The sequence below is a fragment of the Hesperophylax consimilis genome, chromosome 29 (assembly GCF_061612785.1).
Source record: "Hesperophylax consimilis isolate HC1 chromosome 29, BYU_Hcon_1.0, whole genome shotgun sequence".
NCBI classification, from domain to species: Eukaryota; Metazoa; Arthropoda; class Insecta; order Trichoptera; family Limnephilidae; genus Hesperophylax; species Hesperophylax consimilis.
In genome coordinates this window covers 2,724,226-2,750,891 of record NC_142864.1, presented here as the reverse complement: position 1 = coordinate 2,750,891, position 26,666 = coordinate 2,724,226, and positions in this window count along the sequence as shown.

Sequence of the window (26,666 nt, the reverse complement as noted above, 5' to 3'; positions counted from 1 at the left end):
ATGAAGATGAGTTCTAACCTACGGTCAATAAACATGAAGATGCTGAGGTCGTCACACATGAATAAGAGGAAATCAACAAACATAAAGATGAAAAAACAAATCATTATGAAGTAACACTAACACAACAATCTACAGTCCGCCTCGGAACAAGAATCCCTAGTGAGGGGGGCTGTTATACTATTTATCCTTAATGGTCATTAGTAAATAAAATTTTAAAAAAGAATTACCTGCATCCAATGCTCTAATGAGCAGCTCTAAAATAAATCGCATGTTGATTGCTAATCGACTACGTGACGACGCCAAAGCCCGCAAAAGGCGAAGTTTTAGAAACGGACCAATCTAACTACTAAGGAGAAATATACTTGCCAAGTGTAAAATATGTTAATTCAATAAAAAATCCACAAAAAAACACTCCACCAAGAAAGAAATGAATAAAAACATTGGCATTATGTTATCGTGTAAGTTTGGCATTTCAAAGCCGAACAGATCCTTCCCAAGCCGGGGAGCCCGGGGGGAGAAATAACAAATAACAATAATACGGAGGTGTCGAATAATAATATCCGTAAATGCGATCTGGGACAATGCTCATTCCCCGGACTTGGTAGTTTTGCGGACCAACTCTTGGACATGCTCCATCGAGAATAAAGTGATGATTACCTGGCCCAATGTTAAATAATTCACTAGAGAGGCTTTCTGCTAGAAGAAATACGAAATAAACAGACAGCAACTGATCTACTTTAAAAAATATATATTTTGGATTTAAAGCAAGAAATCTGTTTATGTGGTGCAGCAAAGACTGGAAAAGTCTGAAGTCATCATATCTGAAACTCGTCTCCATCATGCGTTATGGATTTTTGAAATATGCATTTAACGGTCAAGAAGTATAACTAAATTTCTGAGATTTCTCTGCATGAGGTAGTCTGGCTACTACATGTGGCTGTGTCCTACCGAGTTCCTTTTGGGTATGCTCGGAATGAACCACATTTCTTCAGACTGATTCGTGGATGGTTTGAAAACTCGGTTATCATGGAGAGCATTCATTTTTATATTTATGATGGTTATCTCAGTCACCAACAGCATAGACTGTCTCCCAACCTGCAGGACTAATCTTCCAATGGTAATGCCGGTGGGGAGAGAAATCTTGCGGTTGAACAGAATTTTTAACATCAACGAAGCTGACTTTAAAAGGCAAGCTTTACTATTACTAGTAAAGTTGATATACCCACATCCTATATTTACGTAATAATTCTTTTTAACAAATGTATTTAAAAACGCATTAAAATGACCAATTTTGAAATGATTTAAAATTAATACATTGAATTGCCATGCCGTCAAACCAGTGCCAAGTCTTCAAAAGGTCTTAGATATTTTAGAGAAGAAGATCCAAAAACCAAGGTACAAATACGAGTTATACCAACGCACATAGATAGATTTTAATGATTTAGGCGGCCAAAATTATTTTTGGGGTTATTTTAGTTCTAAGTTCAATTAAAATAAAGAAAAGGTATATATTTATAAAAACATACATATATTTGTCAGGTTACAAATAACAGTAATATATAACAGAGCTAAATTCACTAAAAAATACAAATGAATGGAAACAGAATTTAACAAGTTTTCTTTAAATATAAAATTACATTAAAAATCGGTATCTTCAGGTCCAGATGTCTCTACTGACTCTGTGTTTGGGTCACCAGGTAATAAAAGTTTAACCGTTTCAGGTAGAAATGCGTTACGTGAAGGTTTTCTTATTTGTCTCAAGCAACTAATGAAGGTATCTGAACTTAACAAAAGCCTATAATATACATCTAAGTTACATTCTTCCCTAGAAAACTTTCTGGCAAAGTTTAGCCGGTACGATTGGAAATGCTTGTTCCGGGCTTCTGCAGCTTCTTCCGATAGCTGTCCAATTGGAAGGATCCCCGAACTTTTTATGATTTGGCTTCCATGTACCAATATCTTGTGCATAGTTGGCGTCATTGGGTGCCAACCATACTGTTCTACGTACAATTTTGCTGTGTCGTACGCATACTTATCATATTTTTCAGCATCAATTTTATGGCCACCAGAAATAGTTTCTCAAATAACCTTGAATCTGTAAATCAGTTCAAAGTTAATACCTGTGATGGCTGAAGCCAATTCGGGGTTTTCAAAAAACCTCCAGCTTGTGTTGCCATCATTGGTGTTGCCAAAGTTGGCCTTTGGCATGTCGATAAGCAAACCGGTTTCATTTCGAAACCTCTCCTGAATTTCCAACTTCTTTTGGGCTTCTAATGCCTTGTCTTCTTCGGTTTTTCTTTCCCTGTATTTTTTTACTGGCAGTTTATACGAAAGGTGTATAATGCTTTCTAAAATGCGGATCCGGGCGTGTAATACTGACAAGCCGAATTCCAAAGCTTGAGGGTTTACACTATTTTTCTTCGATAGATCATTAAAGGTTTTCGAAGTAGCTCCACAGATGTAGCACTGGGATGTTGACTTTGTGTCTGTGGCTGCGTTACACACCTTTCCGTCAATCATAGTCATTTTGAGTTGGTGCCCGAACGAAAACTCCTCTTCATTCAACGTAACAACTGTTTTGTTTAGTTGCTTAAAGGACTCCTGCACATATTTTATCTCTTCTTTAGTTATGTCCGTTGTTTCTTTTACAAATCGGAATCGAATCGGACGGCAAAACCTTGACGAAGAAGGAGTTGGATTCTACCAAACAATTTTACTGCCTTCTTTTCCACAAACAATGCGCAAAGGCACAAAGGAACTCATAAAAATTTTGGCATCGGAATCAGTCTCATTATCGTAAATTTGTTTAAATTTGGATTGCTGAGAACCGTCACAACCCCATTTGCAGATTATCATTAACGACTTCCTTTCTTGCTCGTTAAGCTGGATTATCACATCTTCTAGGTATTTTGATAATCGTGTTACGGTTAGATCCATTAGGCACTGTAGATTACTTTCCGTGCAAGTAGCCGTAATTCTTAGGGATTCTTTCGGCGGATAGCACTCTTGTTTTGCTTTCAAAACAAGATCATAGCAAGGAAAATGTTGTGGATTTGTTGCCCTTACTATCTCATACTGTCGTCTCGTAAAATCAGCTTCAACGAACATCTTAAGTGCTTGCAGAGGCATCAATTGAGGTACCTCATCGTTGTTGGTAACTCTACTGTAGGCTTTTCTATATTTACTAGCCCGTGTTGGGGAGTTCGTAATATCTTTAAGCACTTTCGAGGCGGTCCTATGTCCCGTTGTCTGCAACACAGATGTAGCAGCGTGAACAATAACTTCATCACCTGCGGAGGCCCTTATTTCTTCCGTTTTTCTTCTTTTACTACGCTCACTTAGTTCTCCAAAAGACTTGGGTGGTCGACCTTGCGAGGAGGCTGATTCAATGGGAATCTCGAATGTTCCCTCTAACCATGATTGGTTTATTTTCAGGAAAACATCTTGGTGTTTATTTGCCTTTACCCATCGTTGCTTAATTTGTGATTTTACATAAGAAAATCTTTTTTTAAAGTCTTCTTTAGCCTCTTTGTTGTGCCCATAGCGCATAAGGAGAAAATTCTCATAATAGTCAAGTTTTTCATTTAAAGTTGGTAAATTTTGACTCTGTAGTTGGTCAAATATGTATTGACGAGTCACTACTTTAGTACCCGAGGTAGTAGGTAGACCTGAAACAAATAAAAAAACAATTTTAATACAAAATATCGCACACTCAATATTTCCTATATTTGACAAAGAGCCTTTCAAAAGGGCTTAGCTCAAAAAAGCGCGATTTTGCGCGGCTATTTCTTATGGAATTAGTTAGTTACATATATGCACTATATAGTATAATGAAAATTAATACAGGGACGGACTCATAAGTACACTAAAAAGGCACTCGAATTTAAATATATTAAAAAAAAATTTTTTTTGACAGAGTGATGTTTGTCGTTTTAAAAATGAATGACAGAGAATGTTAATTAAATTTTTCTGTAACGAAAACAAATTGTTCTTACCTGTATTATCGCAATCCATCACAGTTAAAACGGAAATATTAGCTTGAAATGAATAATGCACGTTTGGAAAGTTATAAGTTTAGGAGAGCGTCGAAACCCGACACGTACACACTTGTTCACTATCGAATTCCGACTGATCAAAGTCGACTCCCGCGCTTCCAAGGAGGGGGGAGAGGATGTTATATTGTACATAGAACTGTTGACTCGCCAATTAAATAGATACCTTACCATTATATTGATTTAAAAAAAAATACTTTTGGCCGTCTAAATCATTAAAATCTACGTATGTGCAACGGTTGAAAAAACGGAAAGCAGTCAATCACCAAGAAGACTTCACTATAAAAATATTGCTGATAGAAACAGCGTTGATAGACCAAAACATGGGAGGATACTAAAAGACGTACAAGCGAAAAGGGTACTGTTATAGAATTTGCTTTCAAATAAACTACCCACTAAAATTGTTCATATTTGCATAAATTTTGACCTAATAACAACAGATAACGATACACAGTATTAAATTACGAATTTACCGCCTAAAATAACAACCCCACACAGTTAACTTGTTAGTCGGTCAATAGCCTTAGACTCAACTGACCAATTACAGCCAATAGCCAGCGGCTAGCATCTAATTGATTTGTCTCATGAATAATACCAATGATCGTCACAATCAATACTATAATCTTGATTGTAATCGGCATAATGTGACCGCCTAAGACGACAGTGCCGACGGACCGAAGTTGATTTACGACCAGTCAGAACTAGGAATGAGCCTAAATGCTAATTGTGGCTAATGTATCGAAGTGGACTGTAATTTAAATTGGTCGATGGGATTTATAATTTATGATTTGGAGACAATTTGATGCACAGTTCAAACGTACTACCGTACGAGTGGTCTAAGCCTAAACTTGTTCAATGGAGATACATGTGATTGAAAATTTAACGTTGTTTTCATCTACGAGAATATATATTTTTAAAGGGTTATGGTAAAATTTCGTGGTCCACCTTGTTTGCATTGTTGAAAATTGTCTTTAAAGTGGTAATTTTAATTATATTACATTTAATAATATAATTATTTGATATTTTAAAAAAGGTTTATTTTTAACTAATTTTGATTACGCGACTGCCCTACGTAACTTAGGTTCAATTAACTCTAAAACTCGGATTTGTCATGAATTTAAGTGTCATTTTCAAAATTGGAAATGTTTGTTTGAAGAATTCAGACAACATTTACCTACGATGTTATACTTTTACAGATAATTATTTAACTAACTAACTAACTAACCATCAGGTCGTTTCTCCGCAGGGGTAGGCAGAGAGGACGGACCGCTAAACAACTCGGTCTTGGCACACACTTCTTGCCTCATTCACATTCATACATACTCGTCAATTCTATTATTCTGACTCTTGACATGGCCCGACTCGAGTATCTGATTCACTTGATCGTGCCATGTCTTCCTCGGGCGTCCCCGGCATCTAAATTATTTTAATTGCCATTTTCAAAAAATTAACTGATTTGTAGAGAATTCAGACCTTTCGTGTGATTTTTCACGAGTCTGTGCTAGTTTTTCAATAGTTGTAAAATTGAAGTTTGAACGTGTTTGACGGGTACAGTCACAAATATGTGTAGATTATTTGGAATACTCAATTTTAGAAATAATGGTTGGACAATTTTAGAGGGTCTCAATCTTCTACAGAGAAAGATAGAAAAAAAACATAATTATTTGAGATTTAGTTTAGGCATTTTGTTGTCAAAAAATATCGCATGAACTTTAGACGATTGTCTTGAACAAAATATTAAGAGAGAAGAAACGACGTCGTTGGAGAGTGCTTATTTTAATATTTTTTACGAAACTTTTCAATTAATATCAACTTTTGACGCGAAAACATCTAAGACGTCGAACCCGAACCCAAAACCAACACTCTTACCTTCCAAAACTCCTCAAACTTGAACTAATAAATGATTTGGACAAACCAACCACGCAAGGGGAAATTTGTAATGATTTTATATTTGCAAGAGGTATGCAAATAATTACAAAGCTATATGAAATGAATCCTACATCTCAAACCACTGCCCTGTATTCATGTTTCAAATAAATTAAACAATAAAAAACCTATGTTTTACATAATTTCAATAAGCTATACAACTAGACCTATACCACATACACGATTGAAGTTTCCTCGAAAATAACTGCGACAGTGTTCGACAACGACTTTATACATTTTTTGCCTGTTTATATTTTCGAAAAAGGGTGTTGATAATAGGCTGAATTCGGGAAGTAAGTAGTAAAAATTTCTTGCACAAAATCGCAGTACCATAGAACAGAGATGTGCAAATTTGGAGCGAAAGAATTTAAGATCTAGCAAGAGATGAACAATTAGTTTTGCACATTTGATTGAATTTCGGCAACTGATAATAAAGTACCTAAATTGTACTAACAAGATAGTCTTTATGGTAGTCGAATCTCAAGTTTACATCTGTCCAGACCCCTGAACGATGTAATTCCTTCAAAGGGTAGTCCAAAGGCCATTGATTGAAGATGGTCTGATCATTATCTCCTGTTGATTAGTTTGCGGCAGCAGCTAATCGCCGTGGTCACCTCAATCGTCCGACTGCCAAATTGCTGCAAGCACTGAAGGCATATATTGATAGAAGTGTGTTGCTACGTGCCCGAAGTAAGATCAATTTTATCTTCCTTCTAGTGAAATTTCTCGAACATTTTAAGATTTCTAAATTCTTACTTATTGATTACTAAGCAGAACCTGTACGACGAACTAAACGATTCAATATCGTGTGCGCGCCCCAAACTGCTTACTATAAACGCGTTTTAAATTTTAAACAACAGTCATTATGTATTATAAACAGTTGTTTATCAGTCGTGTAAAATTTAAAATGCATTTATTAGCAAGGGTGTATTTAAGGGGGGAGTGGGAGTTAGCTAGCTATTTGAAGGCAAAACTGAAGTTGTTCATTATTTTAGGTATTTGCTACTAATTATGTTTGACAAATAGTTGCTAGCCATCATTTTAATTATCAAATTTATTTCCCCGAAAAATTTATGATAGTGGTATTTATCGACGTGTAGATGTGTAGTGTTGACTAATTACCGATGTTGTTGATAAAAAAAATTGTCATAACACTTCTTGCTAGGGAGTCGAAAGGACTAATAATATATCAATTGGCGGATAACCGGATAAGAACAGTGGTAAAAATAAAAGGTATGTGGTTTTATTTTTCAACACTTCTAGGAATTTTCAGTTTAATGTCTGCAAGCCTGTAGTATTGCCCTTAGTGTCCAATGTGCCTTGTCCTGACAACGACCTAATGCGCCGACCACTTCAACGGTAATGCTACTGGTTAGGTACTACCTAGAAGCTACTAACTACGGCTGATTGGAAATCAACACAATAGAACCCTTGCTACACCGTCTTAAGCTTCTGTACTCCTGGTAGTGGATCCACGAAGAGAGCAAGAAATTATTACACACAAAGGTATGAAGCCATCTGATTTCGAAAATTTTATGACAGCACTTCTACTTCTATAATGTGGTGAAAAGACTTGGTACATTAAAACACGATTCAAGAACTAAAATGGCACGAAGTTACTGAGACTCATTTTAGTGGGTATCTGGGCTGTTTTGTTATAATAAATAAACAAACATTGACACAGTTTTGAGTTACAGCAAAAATACAGAAGATTTTCTGAATTCAATCTATTTGGAGTGATTGCTTCAATGGGAGACATTATGGAGAACTTATGAAGAGTTGATTTATCTGTGTTGTCGTGCAGATAACTAGACACCAAATCAAGTCTTCGTATTAACTATTCCACGGAGCGAGTGGGTAAGTTTCAGGTCCGGCTTTCGAATCTTCTTTATATTTTATACTTAAAATGTAATGTAAAAAAGAATTTGGGAACGTCTAGTAAATCAAAAACTAAAGTGTTAAAACTATCATGGTGCAATTTCACTGATGCAACTTTTAGACAAGATGGGTCATTGAACGCATGTTGCACGCAGCCTTTCAATTGAAGAAACACAAAGCGAAAAGAAGCAAGTATCTTTGTCGCATGCTACAAGCATATAGGTCAAACCGCATGCGATGCACGGAGTCAAAATCCGCATGCGGCATTATTAAAATTTGTGGCATATAGTCACACACCTGAAAACCGGCAACACTGGGAAACATGTAGCAAGCCTTTTGTCGTTCAGTGTTGTCTCAGTCGAATTTCGCCTTTATGTTCCACCCTTCATGCAAAAATTTACCGTGTAAACACTGACATAGCGAATGCATTGAGCTAACTTTCCAAGAAATGGGCGTGTATGCAAAGGACTAACATTTCAAAATCAGCCTAAAACATAAATAAACATACACATCATTAGTAACATTATCCAACACATATCTGTAACTTTGGGTTATTTTGAACCCTTATCTAATTGTTCCTGAAATAACAAGTAGTAAATTAGTAACTTATACCAGGATACCGGAGACCCAATGCAGGTCTGTTAGAGACTCGCTGTTGCGGCCAACAAAAGCACACATACTAAAGTGACTTGACAACTGTCAAAACAAAATTTGGAAGATTAATTACCGTTAGTTACCATCGCTGTCAGGTCGCGACAGCGTAGCAATACGTTCGCTGTACTAATAGACCTTACATAACAGGCCGGTAAAGTACCAGATTTCTGGATTCCTTGGATGATAAGGGTTTTTTTTAACAAGTAAACGTAGAATATAAGCTGAAATTATAATGAAGTGAAGAATTATAAAGATTTTGTAACAATTAGAGTTTGATGCAGACATTCTTTGAATGGATATCAAAGTTTTAACACGCCTTAATCTAAAGATAAAGAGAGCTGATGTTAAATGGATCTAGATATTTGTGGGATTGGTCGAACTTGCGAAAAAAATACAACAATACAAGATGAAAAAAGGATTGTTATTTTTATTAAAAAAAAATAATGATTTGGATATTAGAAAGTTTGAAAGGAAATTGTGCAACGAAATTCACAATATGTAATAAAAGATTCGATTACCAAAAACATGTCACGCTGTCAAGCTCTAAACAACAGGAAAGACATTGTTGTCTTTCCTGTTGTTTATGAAGAAATTTTATCAGTGCAGTTACGCAAGGAACGTTGAGGACTGCAGCCTGCAATGTGAAGATTTCCCTAATGATATCCAACCTCCGATATGAAAGGGCAACACCAGAAGAAGAAGAATTCTTCTACAACTATGAATAGAATACACAATTTTACTTACCAACAGATTTCTCCTACAATCCTAATGCGAAGCATTTATAAAGTTGATTTGTTCTTACCTGTAACGAAAAAGAAAATGCATAGTTAGAAAATTGATAGGCCATAATTTGTTCGTTTTTTTAATAAAAGGGCAAGTTTTTTTATGCATAGCACAAAGGATAAATAATAATTAGTCTCCTGAAATAACCATACAATTGAACCCGCACCTTCTCAATTCCCGTCTGCGGCATTTATTTTTACTCTGGAGATATTTTCAATTTGTATGGATATTTCAGGCGACTAATTATTGCTTATAATAATTTGAATCATTTCAAATTGAATACAGAAAATACAATTCGTATGAGAATAAAGCATTATTTCTCCAATGAGATTAAAACAATTTACATAAGCGATGAAAAGTTTAGTTTAGGATAAGTCAGTCAACGCTGAAATCTTGCATGATCGGGCCAATATTGTGAGATTACGATTTCTGTTGTGGGAAAACGATTAAGTATTGATTGATTTCGGGTTGAAACAATAATCTACCAACCAGAGAAGAGCAAGTTAATTGCTGGATGATAGGAATCAAGATGTACGAGAAGATGAGTGGTAACCAAATACTGAAAGCTAATGAATAATCAATAGGCGAAGGTCAGATTTAATCAATGGATTGCAAACTATTCCAAATTGGGATATATTTTGGACTGTGGGTGCTAAATTACAAATTGACTTGCAAATAATTAATACTAGTGGTCTGTTGATACAAAATAATTGTTTGAAAATTCAGTTAAAAAAAGTAACATTGCAAAGTTTTCAGATTTTGTTAGAAATATAACTGAAATGGCTTTAAACGTGTTTTATGTCCAGATCTGAATAGCCAGGTACTTCCTCACTTTCCTCTTTCCCATCTCCTTCGTCTCCTCATATCCTTCAAGCTTACAACATACCCCAATTTGGGATGCCATAATCATACTGTCTCCGGTTAATATTAGTTCTTGTACCGTATTAACATTAAAAAATCTCACTAAAAGTTGTCATATTTAGTCTAATGTTTAATTAATGGCTGTATAATCTTATATAAACAATTGCACATAAAAAAATGTCTATCGTTCCAACAGAAAAATTGTCATGATAATATTGTATATCAATTACTTCTAGTAGTGAGGTTATTTTAAAAGAAATTATGTACATACAAATTTGAATGATACAAAATTCAGGCTGAAATAGTTCCGAAGCAAACCTAAAATTCAATCAATTACAACAACATTTAATTTAAGTTTTATACCACTAGACTTAGACATATTGAAAAACGTACCTACCATGCTATTTATACGAAACGTAATTTCTATCTTTACAGAAACATTTCATAAGTTAAGCTCAAAACCATCTACGTACAACTACCCTAAATGTAAGCAATCCATGGTAACAACGTGCGTTCTTTGGTTGTTCAATCCTTTATGCTGGTTTTTCCCATTGTTTTTGTTTTTTTCTCCCGGGAGTGCAGCAGAATGGAGCAGAACTTCGCAATGATGATGTTAATCGTCTACGCACGGTCATGTTCCCTCGCCGAAGGTATCGAAATGGGAACACATCCCTTCCACGGGCGAAGAACACTATCGGAATCACCAATCTCCAACATACATACCTCGTGGCCTCACCAAGGTACGACCTTACCGCGACAAATGAAAAACAATAAGGACAAACGAACACCAATACGCAAAAAGAAACAAACAAAAAAGCAGGAAACCGTGAAATGAAAGAAAAAATGAACGCACTCCAATTACTCGGTGGTGCCGTTTTCGTATCCAAATCTTGACTCACCCAACAAAATGGTAATGCCGAACACCAAACAAAAAGAAACTAAAATAAAAGTAGCAACAATTGTCGAAGAAGAACAAATGATCTGATCCCAATTACGAAGTGGATGTTATTAAGCATTCAGACCTGATCTTGAAGCGGACACAAAAGAGCTTTCATAAAAGCACTGCGTTCGACCTTAAAGCCAGACACAGTACACAAAACCAAGGCTAAAGTCAGGCACCAAATCGAAAAAGTCTCGAGTTTCCGAGAGCTTTTGAAGTGGTGCGAAGACGTGAGAAGGTTGTTTTGAGGCGGTGGTCCAGATTTGATGGCTGGTTTTAAGATCGCTTGGGATAAAAAGAGTCTTTGAGAAATGCGCTACATGCACTCTGCTTATGGAAGAGCAACATATTCTAGGCCGCCTAGGACGTGACCAAAACGCCTTCATTGGGGAGCGCGCAACCATTCACAATAAAATTATTTTATGTAATACGTTATTTATTACATTTCGTTCCGAGCCTGCAATACAAATTATTTCTAAAAGCAATGTGTTTATGTTCTAGGTACTGAATGATCAAAAGTGTCCTAGTTAACTAGCTACATGGTTCAGCAAAACAGTGCAGTTTTGGAGGGCTGGTAAAAAAAACTGCACAACTTACAGAAACGTGGTTTATTTTATTTTATTCGGTACATCATGCCGTTTTATGCATCAAGTCCTGAATATGACATCATAAAGATTATGCCCCCAGCAGCGATCCATTGATGAAGGCGATTTCTTAAATTTTCGGCCGCATTTTGGCACATCTCGATTTCCTCCCGAATTCAATTCTAGAGTTCTTCCAAGGTGTGTGAGGCCGATGTTTAAAAACATGTATTCCTTCAGGTAGCCCCACAGGAAGGAGTCGCAAATCGCAGCCGGAAGACCAAGTTGGGTGGCGAAGAAAGAAAAGTCATTTTCAAGAAACGTGCGGTTGATAATAATACAAATAATTGGATGACTTGTACAGCGCCGTTTTTGTGCATAATCACCTCAACTAAACTATTTATGGAGATAATATACAGTACAATACTTACCTGGTAGTTCACTTGAGATTAACACTTAATTAACATTATCCAATTGTTTATTAGCGAAATTTAGATACAGGATTTAGGACATAATTGGAAAATTGAATATAACTGGACTTTCTCCTAGGAATGGTATATTTAATTTAAGGGTATGACAGCTTAAAAAGGTAAGTTTTTAGTTTAGACCTGAATTTTGTTGGACTTGTTATGGATCTTAGTTCCAGAGGGAGTTTATTCCAAGCCTTCGGCCCAGATACTCCAAAAGCGCGATCACCAAACTTAGTATTTGGCTTGCGTTTAGGTTCTATAGGTCTGCCTACAGCTGATGATGTTGCTGATCTAAGAGTTGACTGCCTCAGACCGGTGTTTTCCGGGACGCATAGTTCAGAGATGTAGGGTGGGGCCATTTCATTGATGGATTTAAACACCATCCAGCACAGTTTGTACTGGATCCTTTCAGGGCACTTGAGCCAGTGAAGGTAACGAAGGTGTTCTGAAATGTGCTAATATTTTGAAACCCCGGTTATGAGCCGTGTTGCTGCATTAAACACTGATTGAAGTTTGTCAATTTGATATTTTGGAAGGCTGGCATAAATGCCGTTGCAGTAATCGAGACGCATTGAAAAAAGTCATAAAACAATGAAATAAAAAGGTGCGACGTAATATACAGGGTGTATCGGCACTAACCCGACAAACTTTAACCAGCTATTCCTTAGCACATTTGGAGTAAAAAATGTTATGGGCACTTTGCTGTCCGGTAGCATTTTTTTTTCAATTAAAAACAAAAAAATTTAAAATTTCCACACTACATCACTGTCATTGGCATTGCCTTTCGTGTTAAACAGCTGTTATAAGCAAGTGTGTCAAAAAGCGTCTTCGCTCTTTCGCACACACTAAATAATAATAGTTAAAAATGAGACGAATGGTGCCGTGCTATTTCGTTGTGACTGTAAACGTGCGCCAATATAGGTACACACGTGCATTATTCAACGGAATTCGAATGAAATATTTGCCAGATGGGTTTTCAAACTTTATCAAAGGATAAAACAGTGGTGACATGTGGTGAAAATATGAATAATAAATTTTTTATTAAAAAAAAACGTTACCGGACAGCAAAGTGCACATAAGATTTTTTACTCCAAATATGCTAAGGAATAGCTGGTTAAAGTTTGTCGGGTACGTGCCGATACACCCTGTATATTGTTTTGTTGGCCACCTCACCCCGAAGAGTACCTATAAAATTTGTATACTTGGTCGGCCTTCCTCCAGTATGAAAACCCCTATACCGCTGTATCCGTACCGCATACGCCGGCTTTAAATGCACGACGGATCGGCCGCATCCACTGTAAAATGCGATCTCTACACTCTGCCTATACCAGTGTAGAAAACCTGTGCCTTTATATTGTGTACAATGTATTCTTTCATATTGTGAAACTGTAGAAGATTCAGTCCAGCGGAGAGATAATGAAATATGGAACATTGGAGTAGAGTTCAGACATAAAAGATGTTGAACGGAGGGGAGGCAATTTTTGATAAGGCTTGATGACTGGTAGTATATTTGTTAAAAGGGGCAAGCAAAAAATATGTGATCTATGTTTCCCACTTCTAGAAAACTTGGGAAGATTGGGCTTGAAAAATACAATTTTCTCCCTAGGTTAAACGTAACACAGCCTCTTAGTTCTTCTGTCGTTGCGTATAACAAGTTGGTTCTTCACCTTATTATAATATTGTAATGTACGATTCAATGGTAAATTGAGCCGATGCGGTGGCGTCTATAATAAATAATTATTTTTACTTAATATTAATGGAGCAAGAGCGCAGCAAAAATGTTATACGTTTTTACTTATCAAACTTATATAATTCATGTTCCCACCAGTATGTATTATTACGACAATTATACTACGGTTTCAGGCTACAATTCTGTTATAAATAGATTACACACCAATAGTCGTAACTCTTATGCTATTTTAGCTGATATTTTTAATAATCTACAATAAAAATATATAAATTTGTTTTAGACTACTTTAATTTTAATTACAGTCTACCGGTTTCGGAAGCACCGATGTATCGTAGGTTAGTTTTAATATTCTACTGACGAAGGAAGGATGCTTCCGAAACCGGCAGAGTGTAATTAAAATTAAAGTGGTCTAAAACAAATTTATATATTTTATTGTAAATTAAATTATAGCGAGCCACAAAGTTAATGCTTATTACAATTTTTTAATAAGCCTCTATTGAAGTATGAAGCTATACTAATTAAAATTTTAGTAGTTCATATTTTAAAGAGGTCATTGCATAACAGGTTTCTTCTTAATTTCTTTCACTAACTTTGTATTATTATTTTTTTCTTTTGTTTTGTATAGTTATAATTTTATTATTTTTTCTATATTTTACTAAAACTGTCAATAACTATCATGTTAGTAAATGGCACTTGAATAAGTAAATAAATTACATTACGTTACTATTCGTAACTTACAAATAATGTATTAATTTTTAATAACGAGGGTGAGTTTGGCTCCTACAACGAAATGTTTTTTTACAAACGTATCATATTAATTAGAACATGCTAAAGACAAAACTTTTAAAAATTTTGGAAAATGCCGAGTAGTACAAAAATACAAGAGTCAGAATAACAGCAGAGCTTAATATTAGCTTATATATTATAAGCAACATATTTAGCTTACATATTATTATAATAGATTAATATTAATATTACTTACATTTTCCTTTTGTTACTATTTTTGTTATTATCATTTTGTTATTATTATGTATTCAAACATCCATGTATATAAATTTTTGGGCACCATGCCTGTTTTATGTACTTAAATAAAAATAAATAAAAATAAATAAAATAAATAGCAGAGTGTTTGTTGCAATTTTGAAATTATAGGTTTTGCTGTTAATTGTTGGCTAGTGCCATTACTTCGCTAAGTACTAGAAATTCTAAACGTGGTATAATTATCACTAGGAGTAGGTACGCTCAGCGTAATCACGATTTTTATACTGCAATTTCAAACAGCTAGTATACTACACAATAACACGCAATAACTCATAGCGATCAATGGAAGAGTCTCTTTAAAGTGTTAATCCACTCAACACTAATTGCTGCCAAAAATAAAAATATCTCAAGATGGATTTCTGAAAGTTGCTGTTTGTTGAAACTGGTAATGGCTGGGCTTTCGAAACACTGTTGGATTATAGTCAATTATAATTGAGAAGGCGTGAATTCTGGGTTTGGCGGAGATGACGACATCACAGATATTTACTGAGAAACGTGGAAATTGACAAGGCTGTTGAGAAAATATTGCAGATGCACTATTTTAGTAGTTATAAAAGATGTGACCTATCAGATCGAATAATGTCCAAAAGATTACGGTGGACAGCGAAAATAACAATTTTTATCGTACCTACAATCACTTGGAAAGAAAGAATTAAGCGATATTGTTTATTTATCACAAGGAAAAATAGGAGTGGGAAAAGGAGGCATATTTACCTTGCGAATGATGTTTGTTTCATTTGGAAATTCTGGCGGTTTCTGGATGGTTCCGTGGGCACTGTTATTAGTTCATAATAAGCGAAATAATATGCAACTTTCAACGACGAGGAATATTCGAACATAAAACAAAATAACACTTGCGTTGGTCTTCTTTTTTCAAATTTTCTTTCTTCTTAGTCAAGACTTTTAGGAAAGGAACAAAAACAAGGGAAAAGGCAATTTGGGTAGGAACTGGAAATGTGGAATAATCATAAAACGATTTCAATATTAAACACAATTTCTATTATTATTCCGTGACAGCTGCATTTTATAATTTAACTTTTGCAATTCAATAAAAGCAAAAAAGCGTGTAATGAGTAATGTAATATTATGTTTTGCTTGTATCGTATTATGTTTAAAACCGTTTAAATGTTTACACAACATTCAATACAAAATACCTAATGTATTAAAGCCACGTTCGTGTCTCTTCGACATGTCTGTTCGCCTACACAAAATTACCTTGATCAATGAAATTACTCCACCTATATTGCTCGATCTTATGCCTCTATTTTTCAACAGATGCAGACGGCAGACCGCAGTGCATTTAAGCTTGAAAAGATCTTGGAAAGATAGTGATCATAATGCAAATGTTTAACTTTTAAATGTGATGAACAACAGAATGCCAATACGCTCAGAAAAAAGGTGCAGCCGTCATTATTGTTATTGCAGTCGGTGAATCAGTGCATTGGTGCATATAATGCCTTTAAATAATACCACCTAGTTTAACCCTTTCAGGCAAAGTAGTAAGCGATCAAAGATGGTTTGAAAGGGAGATATGTAAATACGAATGTTAGAGGGAGCGCGCTAAGTTAAAAAATCATAATAATTAAGCGAAACTGGTGAAAATATTTAATAAAACACGAAATTCGTTTGAAATAGAGCATCTCTTGACAAATGCTTTAGTTGCATTTAAAGATACACTTTGAATTTTTTCATGCATATAACATATTAAATAACAGAAAAAAACGTTTCCATATGATTGACGTTGAGATATATGTTCTCTTTGTCCCTATGTAACCCCCATCCTTCCCCTACCACTCTACGCCTCTACCCCTCCACCAGCCTGTTTTTGATGCTCTCTCCCTCTTGCACATGCTTTCTCTTTTCCTTTTGTTTACCTTATAATTGTCTAATATTTCCATTGTCCTAGAGAAGATTGAGTGCAACTGTCGACCTATATAACTCAATAAACTTTTTTTAACCTTATAATTGTATAATATTTCCATTGTTCTAGAGAAGATTGAGTGCAACTGTCGACCTATATAACTCTTTTTTCCTTTTGTTTACCTTATAATTGTCTAATATTTCCATTGTCCTAGAGAAGATTGAGAGCAACTGTCGACCTATATAACTCAATAAACTTTAATAAAGGTTTAAAACAAAGTTTTAAAAAATCATTTATATACTGTCAAGATATAAAGTGTTTGCTTTCTTCGATAATTTAATAATTATTCACTACCAATCAAAAGATTCTTCATCTGGTGATGGATCTCATCTCAAGAAATGAGAATCATCACAATTGGCGCAGCCGGTAGGATTCGAACCGAAAGGGTTAAGTGGATGCAGAAGTGCAATTTTGAGAAGGAAACCTCTGTCGCCCGGGGGAAATTAGCGATCGCTTGACAAGACCGGCCACACTGGGTGCAATGTGCAATGTGCAATAGCGTATTCCGATTGTAATTCTCAGAGTCAGCACTCAGTTGATGCACTTAAAGTGTAATATAGTAATTATACTGCACTGGGGTGATACCAGATGGTGTTGCTATACGCCGAAGAATATAACTATTTAATTACTTGTTTCTTATAACAATTTTCTCGCACCAACTGTCAAGCGAGTCCAGAGTGGTAGAGATACTCGTAGTCTATCATATTTAAAGACAAATTGATTGAAGAAACCATCAATCAGAATCGAGACGCTGCTTGAAGTGGCTGTAGTCGTGTTAAAAATCTGAATAGCCAGGTACTTGACAATCAGCAGTTAGGACTCTTGTGCACACGAAGAAAAATGAGTACAGTTTTTTTTTTATCAAGATACTGTTAAAAATGTGACTGCATGACCATTTTTTAATAAAATATTAGTCATTCAGAATATATTTGAATACGTGTTCAACGCAGATGCGAAAATATTACTAGTTTGAAGAACACGTGTTTCAACAAACACAAAGTTTAACAATTATTTTATAAGCAATAATTATTAGCCTGAAACACTCATCCACATTGAAAAATCTCCTGATAAAAGATACATGACGCCAACAGGACTTGAACCCGTGTCCTTTCGATTTCCGGTCGACAGCTCTGACCACTGAGCTATGGCGGCTTATCTCTTATCCGTGAAATAATTCAATATATACTAGTGTTTCATTCAACAATTACTGCTTGTTACATTTTTTCACCTGAAACAACCAACTTTATTTTATATGAGAAAGGCATTGTAAGTGCTAACTCTCTCACTAGATGGCGTCGAGACGAATTGTCTACATTTTTTGGTGAAGATATGAGAACTTGTCAAATATTTATTATTATTTTTTTGGTAAACTAATGTAAAAATAATATAAAATAATATAATAATAGAAAATAATTGTTACCCTTTGTACTATGCATAAAAATCTTGTCTTAAACATTAGTTTACCAAAAAAATAATAATAAACACAAATTTTGTCATGAAAATTGTCAAATCATTCGTTCTAGGCCTCTAGTCTCATTTTTAACAGGAAAACGAATAATTTGAAAGGATTTTTAATAAAATAACATTATGGACATCTTCAGACTGCTCTGGACAACTGGAAATAAAATGGTATATGGAGAAATCGCTGCCAAAAACATCTCGTGAAGCTTTTTGATTGCATAGATGATTTCTCTACATTTGCACATCTTGCTACTAATTAACTCTATGTTGGTTGATCGGCAATTCTCAGCACGATAAAGTTCAAAGGCTTCCACACCATATCATTATAAAAAAAAACACAAATCCAATTTCGGGTATTCCGAGTAGGGGAAAAAACAATGAAATAACCGGAACTCGGAAACATAAATAACTGACCACTCGGAACACGGCTCTGAGATGAATCTCACCTCTGACCCCGCGATCCAAAATCCCGCGGTCCAAAAGGCTTTTTAATTGGGCCCATAAGTAACGGACTGAATTAAATGGCCACAATCATCAAAGGGGCCGCTTTCGACTAGATCTGGCACGACATGCTCTCAAATTGGGCGAGCAATAAGGTTATGATTGAGCGTGGTCATTCCAAGATGTATGAACTAGGTTTACTGTACAGTGAAGACTCTGTACGCTTGCAGTAACTGAAATGGTTTAGATTTGCTGACCCTGTAAAATCGCAATTGCGCTGTTCTGTTTGGGTTTGGCAGCCTTCTCTGATTTTAAACCCTTCGATACCAGCTTGAAAAATACTCCGAAAAGAATCCGTGTAAAAAGAATCCCATGTCCAGGAATGAAATGCAATCCGACTTTAGAACTAGATATTTTTTATACCACCGGTATTTCAATGGAAGCGATTTTACGTAAAAATGAAATCAAAGATGTCGCGGGCTGTGAAAACGATCCGATCGTGGGATTAACTATCAAAAAAATATTTTTAATTGAGTCACAAAATATTAAAATCTAAGTATTTACGTACCTTTCACGTAAATACGAATCAAACTAATTAATTCTTAAACGCACGGTAAACGTTGGTTTGGTAAAGCCGGTCTCGAGCCAGGTATAAGACCATTTTAACCAAACAAACGCCGTGATTATAAGTCAAGTTATTCACTGTTCTGACCTTACGCGCTGCGTAATATTTACACCACATTTTATAGTAAGGCTGTTAAAATATACTGTTAATTTATTAAAAATCTGGTTAATAAATTATTCGTTTTCCTATTAAAATGGGACAGCAGGCCTTTAATGAATGAATTGAAAGAGTTCCTAAGAAAGTATAAGTCAAAAGCGAATGATTTAAGAGGACGGCGGCACACGTTCACATAATATTGTCGCGTTTCGTCAAGATATGTTTCAGGAAAAGATCACGTGTCCGCGATATATTCTGAATGACTAATATTTTATGAGGAAGTTGCATGCTGTAACTTTTTTAACAGGTTCATTTTTCTCCGTGTATCTGATATTGGCTGTCTCTTCTTTAACCCTTGAGATACGCGGGGGACCCCAGTGACCCCCACTTCAAGTGATACGTGATTTTCACAGGTTACAGTGATAAGAGAGACCCACCTCTCCAAATCATTAAGAGCTTCCTTCGCAGTGATTGACGTATCTACGGTTCATCTCAATTCAGTTGCTTCCCGAAGCAACATATTTTTAAAAGAAAAAAAAAATAATTCCACGGTAAAACTGGGTAGATTTTGGAAACATTGCCATGTGGCAATAAAAGTCCACCTTTACACTACCACGAATAACAACATTATGTAATAATATAAAACTCACAAAATATAATTCTGCCCATGCATCATAACATGGCACGACTCCTCAGGTGAGCAAACTACAATCCCACATACATTCATAATACACCTCTCCAAATTCTTTTATAATATCACATTGTAGGTGAACGTGCTCAGAGATAATATAACGTGATGGATTGATGGAGAAAACGCTTCATCATTGAAAGATTAAAAGAGAGACGAACAAATGTATTTATTTATTTTGCAAAAACAGTATAAAAAAACAAAAAAAATATTTGCCATAATAAATACATAAGGTTACAAGTGGGACAAAAAAGTGTACAAGTAGGAACACACCGTTAAAGGTTAAATATTACTTCGTGCTTGTATTGAAAATATTAGGTTAGAAGAAATAAGCGCACAAACAGACAGACGACTTTATTTTATACTACTTAGAAATTTCTATGAAAGTTTTGATAATAAATTAATCAAATTTAGAGTAGTTTTGAAGGAACAAAAGAAAAAGATTTGTGCTTTTGTAATAAGCCCATTTGCAGACCGTATAAATCAAGTCCTTTATTTTAGGTACGAAATTCTAACGAAAAATAATTATTTAAAGACTGATGGACGGCGAACATAATTGAAATTTCTACTTCTGAGTTATGAGTGGTGATTTTGAGATTTGCAATATTATAAAACCGAATAATTCATCTTGTATACTATTAAAAATAAACCTTCAATTTTACTGAAATAACTTATTTTTATAACTTTTCAAGGTTATTCCCATAAATGTAATATATCATTAAAGAAGAAGATAATATTAATAAAACGAAACATGCAAACAGAACAAGACATAGAAAAAAATAAACTCTGTCTTACAGAAGCAACGCCTCTAACCACTCGAAAAATATGGGAAAAGTTTTTTTTTTCAATTTAATTCAGTTTATTCATTTTAAAAACATTATAAAATTGTTAATTTTAATGAGCTTTTAAAATACATTTGGTAATAAGAATTCTTACATTAATATAAACAGTGTGTATGTGAAATATACCAGTAATAATAGAGCTTGGCTTTTAAAGGAAGCTTGTCGATATCCAAATTGATTCTGTTCAACAGCAAGATTCCTCTCCCCACAGGCATGACCATTGGCAAGTTAGTCCTGCAGGCTGGGAGATAGAATAGTCTATGTTGTCGGTGACGGAGATAACCATCGGTTGTAGATAATATTATTAATTCTGAATTTTAAATATGATATCGAGAAGAAAAACGTAAAATAATAAGTTCCCATTGAGTGGTTAGAAGCGTTGTTCCAGTAAGACAGATATCCTGGCTTCGATTCCCATTTGAAATCGTTACCTTTTATTTTTCTTTGTCTTGTTCTGTTTCGTTTAGATTTATGAGTATTATCTTATTCTTCAATAATATTTTAATAATGTAACGACGATAGAAATTACAAGCTCGGAAGGTATCGTTGTAAAGACCAGGAATACAGCAGTCATAAGGTTTTATTGCACATTCACTATCATGCTGTTTCATTAATACTCGGATGTCCCTTTCATACATTTACGTTCCCTTACAGTTTTATAATAGAATTTCAACGGATACACGACGCGATCAAACGAATCAAATACTTTAGTACAGTAACGTGAAGGTATCGATTCTCCAATCCAGGCCGCTCGCGATCGCCGTCGAAAGTACATACATTGACCGACGTTCTTATTCTTGAGTCTCGTCTAAGGTACAGGGTTTTCCAATAAGAGGTGTTATTTTGATATTCAATCGTAAAAGATCAATGGTTTCGTAGCTTGTGTGGCATGTAGCGCCGTCTTGTTGAAATTAAACATCCATATCAATACCATCCAATTCCGGCCATAAAAAATCATTAATCATCCCTCGATAGCGCAATCCATTCACCGTAACTGTTGCTCCAGCCTCATTTTCGAAAAAGTAAGGTCCAATAACTCCGCCGGACGATAAATCGCACTAAACAGTCACACGTTGAGGATAAAGAGGCTTTTCAACAATAATTCTTGGGTTTTCCGAGCCCCAGATGCGACAATTTTGCTTGTTGACGAAGCCACCGAGGTGGAAATGGTCCTCATCACTCAAGATGATTTGCATTTGATTCACTCAAGTGAATTTTAATAATTTCAATGCGTTGTTGAAGCGTGTATCATTCCATTTTTATTTATGGCGTAGTTTTTGCTTGTCAAATGTCAAAAAATGACAGCTTCAAAAGTAACATCTACCGAAATAGCGGGCTATTCAAAATAACACCTCTTATTGGAAAACCTGTACATACTTACATATGCCAAACGTCAAACGTCATTCCACTAGAACAACGAGTGGGTCGAACCAGTCGTTGTTCGATGATATCGTCGATAATCGTACCCCAGGATCTCTAAGTATCGCCATGGTTAAAGAACATCATTCAGAATCGAAACGTTGTTTGAAATGGATTTAGCCTTGTTTTGTGGCCAAATCTTCCCCATCACTTTAGCCTCATAACAGTTGGGAGTCTTGCGGTATTTAAAATGAAAGAAATATTTTTAAAATACAGTATCGGTCCAATAAATCCCCCCTTATATGCCCTAAGCGATTGTATCATCGATATGTGATTATATTTTAATAATATGTTTTGCTGCTTGCTAAATTATCGCAGACAAATTTGAACAATAGATTTGAATATACTTACGAAAATCAATAATTTATTCGCAGCTTTCATAAGCTTCACAAATTTATTATAATGGGACGTTTTATAATTATTCCGAGTAGGCAAGTTAATCATATTGTACTAGAGGCAATTAAACTGCTTCGATACGGATCTTTTGTTGAGAAATCAATGCAAGGAATACAAGTCTATATAATTATTCTTGATGGAATTCAAACAAAAAGCTCAGCACCTTAATTAATGGCAGAAAGCTGACGCGAACATTCAGTGCAAACAATTTAAAAGGAAATTAACTAAGAACTGGGATAAGGGTGTGGCCAATATATGATAGGTACCGAGTACTGACCCTAGGCGCGATTAATGTATTGGTAATCAAAGAAACAAACAAATCAAAAAGAGATTTGACAGTAAGGTCTTTCTCCCACGTGGATACGAAAGAATCCGATACTCGACGGTTAAACTACGAGGCATATCCAGAAAGTAAGTGTACAGAGGCTCTCACAACCGAATGAATTTTATTTTCGATATGTTGGCTACACTTACGTGTAGCCTGACTCTTCCCCTCCGCAACGAGACCTGTTCAAAGTCAGTACGTTGAGAAGTGTCAACGCGACAACAAGTTTCGTGAAAAAAGTCAATCCAATCTCCCGCCAAATGCGAAATACGCGGCGTCATCCGTTATCTCGTTTGGAAGGAAAAACCTCCGTTTGAGGTTTATAATGAGGTTAAAACTGCATATGGTGATAAAGCTATGAATTGTACGAGTGTGTACAAGTGGTATCGCGAGTTTAAAAACGGTTCTCACCTCTTCACCTCCACCAAAAAGTTCAAAACCACAATTTCAGCCAAGAAAATCGTGGCATCCGTGTTTTGGGACTGTCAAGGCATAATTTTGATTGAATATCTGCCTCAAGTGGAGACCATCAACTCTGCAAGATACTGTGAGACCCTAAAAAAATTCGGAAGGCGATTCATAATAAGAGGAGAGACATGCTGACAAAGGGAGTCAGCCTGCTGCACGACAATGCCAGACCACACACGGCCAACGCAACGAAGGAACTGCTTGCTTCGTTTAAATGGGATATCCTGAACCACCCCGCGCATTCCCTTAACCTGGCACCTTCAGATTATTATCTCTTTACCTCCCTGAAGCTGTACATGGGTGGAAAAAGGTTTTTAACCGACGAGGAGGTAAAGGAGGAGGTGGAAAAGTAGACGAAGGTGTTGGCGGGAAACTATTTCGAGGAAGGCATCAAAAAGTTGATCCCCCGCTTCACCACCTGCATTGAGAGGAATGGCGACTATGTCGAAAAATAGCTTACATATGCACTACGGTAACCATGTAATTTTTTTGTTTCAACAAAAGATTTGTAACCTACAAAAATTCAGTACACTTACTTTCTGGATACGTCTCGTATCTTGGTGACTAAGCACACGTTACGGACATTTTGTAAGCTCTTCGATTACGCCAGTCTCCCGCAACCAGCTGATCGAAGACGTTACCACTCACGTGTCGTAGAGACTCTAAACATGACGGAGGCATCTGCAACTAAACATCTTTGGGGATGCTGTGTGGAGGCGTTTTTTAAGGAAAGGATCTGGGAAGGAAAGATATATGATGGATGGGTAGGAATCCGGAAATCAGTGTGTTTAGGAGAGACGGACGTTAGAATTCATACCTACCACTGTGGTGCAGGGAGAAAAATTAGTATAAAAAAAATATATGAGTCTATTGAGAATATATCGGAACACGTCTTAATGCAGGTGTTCATTTCCTAATAAATATAACGACGAAATGCGATAACATTGAAAACGTGTTCCGCCTCATAAGTCAGATGAAATCTGTCAATTCATTTGTTTAAGGCCTGCAGTCCCGTTTTTAGCAGGAAAACCAATAATTTAACCAGATTTTTAAGACATTCTCTCCTGCTGGAGAGGTAAAAAAATCTCCCTCAACCAGTCTCTCCTAATCCGGCCCGCCACACAGAAGGTGGACATATGCATCCGCCGCCAAGACCTAGACAATGTTCACCCCCATGAACCCGGGCACCCCTGCTAAGTCACCAAATGTAGCGCACCACTTGAGGTGATCTATGGCAGAAGTGTTGGTTATCCAATGATATGACGGGTGTTATATAAAGGGCTCTCGAATTGGACGGGCTACATTTCTTCACCTTATTTTCTTCCTCGTCAAGTACCGACAAAACAATATCCTGAAGCATAAGAACGAATCTTTTGCAAATGAGTTTCTTCGCGAAGCGGACTGTACATTGTACTCGCAGATATTGAAAAGAGTTCGCAATCCTTTCTCTCCATGAAAGGAGCACGGCACGTCTTCGAAACGCCGCTTTTTGCCACGTTGATCGATTACACTATAATAGCCCATCAATCTTCATCCAATATAAAACATATTATTTATAATAAACATCTAAAGAAAGACAATAGCATCACAAGCCTCAGTAAACCTTTTTTCCTCATATTCCTAAAGGTATCGCTCTCCTATTGAAGAAATTATTATTTTTGCATTAGGCGCTACTTCAAAAAGCAATTTCACCATGTATTCACATTTCAGACGCAAAGCCAGGATCGGGTGAACGAATTGCACCTATGATTGGTATGAATGCATTTCCCTTTGCCGTATTCGATTTGATAGGAATTTCAATAACAATTTCTCGTAAAAAAAAACTACGTAGGTACAATCGTGCAATTCTTTGGTAGGGGGGAACGGCCTGATTACGTTCTCACGAAGCGAATGGAAAAAGGAGTTACTTGAGTTACATAAAGATAGGTACAAAGTAGTTGTGTGAAATATATTATTAGGTATGTCGATGACCGACTCAATAATCTAATTTTATATCTATAATAATAATAATAATGACTTGTATAGCGCCGTTTTTGTGCAAAATCTCCTCAAGGGCGCTGTACAAACTTATAATACATTTCTACAGTGATCTATGTTATTACTTAACTATTTATGGAGATAATATACAGTACAATACTTACCTGGTAGGTCACTTGAGATTAACACTTAATTAACATTATCTAATTGTTTATTAGCGAAATTAAGACACAGGATTTAGGACATAATTGGAAAATTGAATATAACTGGACTTTCTCTTATGAATGGTATGTTTAATTTTTTAAGGGAACGACAGCTTAAAAAGGTAAGTTTTTTAGTTTAGACCTGAATTCTGTTGGACTTGTTATGGATCTTAGTTCAGGGGGAAGTTTATTCCAAGCCTTCGGCCCAGATACTCCGAAAGCGCGATCACCAAACTTAGTATTTGGCTTGCGCTTAGGTTCCATCAGTCTGCCTACAGCTGATGATGTTGCTGATCTAAGAGTTGACTGCCTCAGACCAGTGTTTTACCTAGCCAGAATTCAACTTTTTTAAAATTTTAACGGCCACTAACTGTTTTACTGTCACAACAGTTTTAAATCTGTTCAATGTCACAAGTATGTATATACTTAGCTTAAATCCAGTTTATGTCATTTTTCTTAAGCCAGTGAGACAAAGGCACCCAAATTGGGGTATGTTGTGAGGCTAAAACTAGTGGGGAGGGGAAAGAGATGGGGAAGAGGAAGGTGGGGAAGTACTTGGCTAATTAGATCTAAAGCCATTTCAAGCCTTACAAGTCTTACACCAGGGCGATACTAAAAGTATCTTCCACTCGAACGCGTCGCAAATATATCTTCCATTACTTTAAATGATAATAATAATAAAATAAAAAAATAATTTTAAAATCATAAGGCAAAGAACTATGTTAAAAATTGTTATAATTCCTACGCACAGGTTTTGCCTTTGTGGATTATTTTTGTTTTACAGTTTTTATGTATACCTATTCCTTTTATATTACCTTGCATTTTATAATTGTCCAAATGTATCAAAAAATTTTAATTCAAAAATTTAAAAAACATAGTAAAGCTAAAGCACAACTCTATCGCAAATACCCTGGATAAGCAATCGACT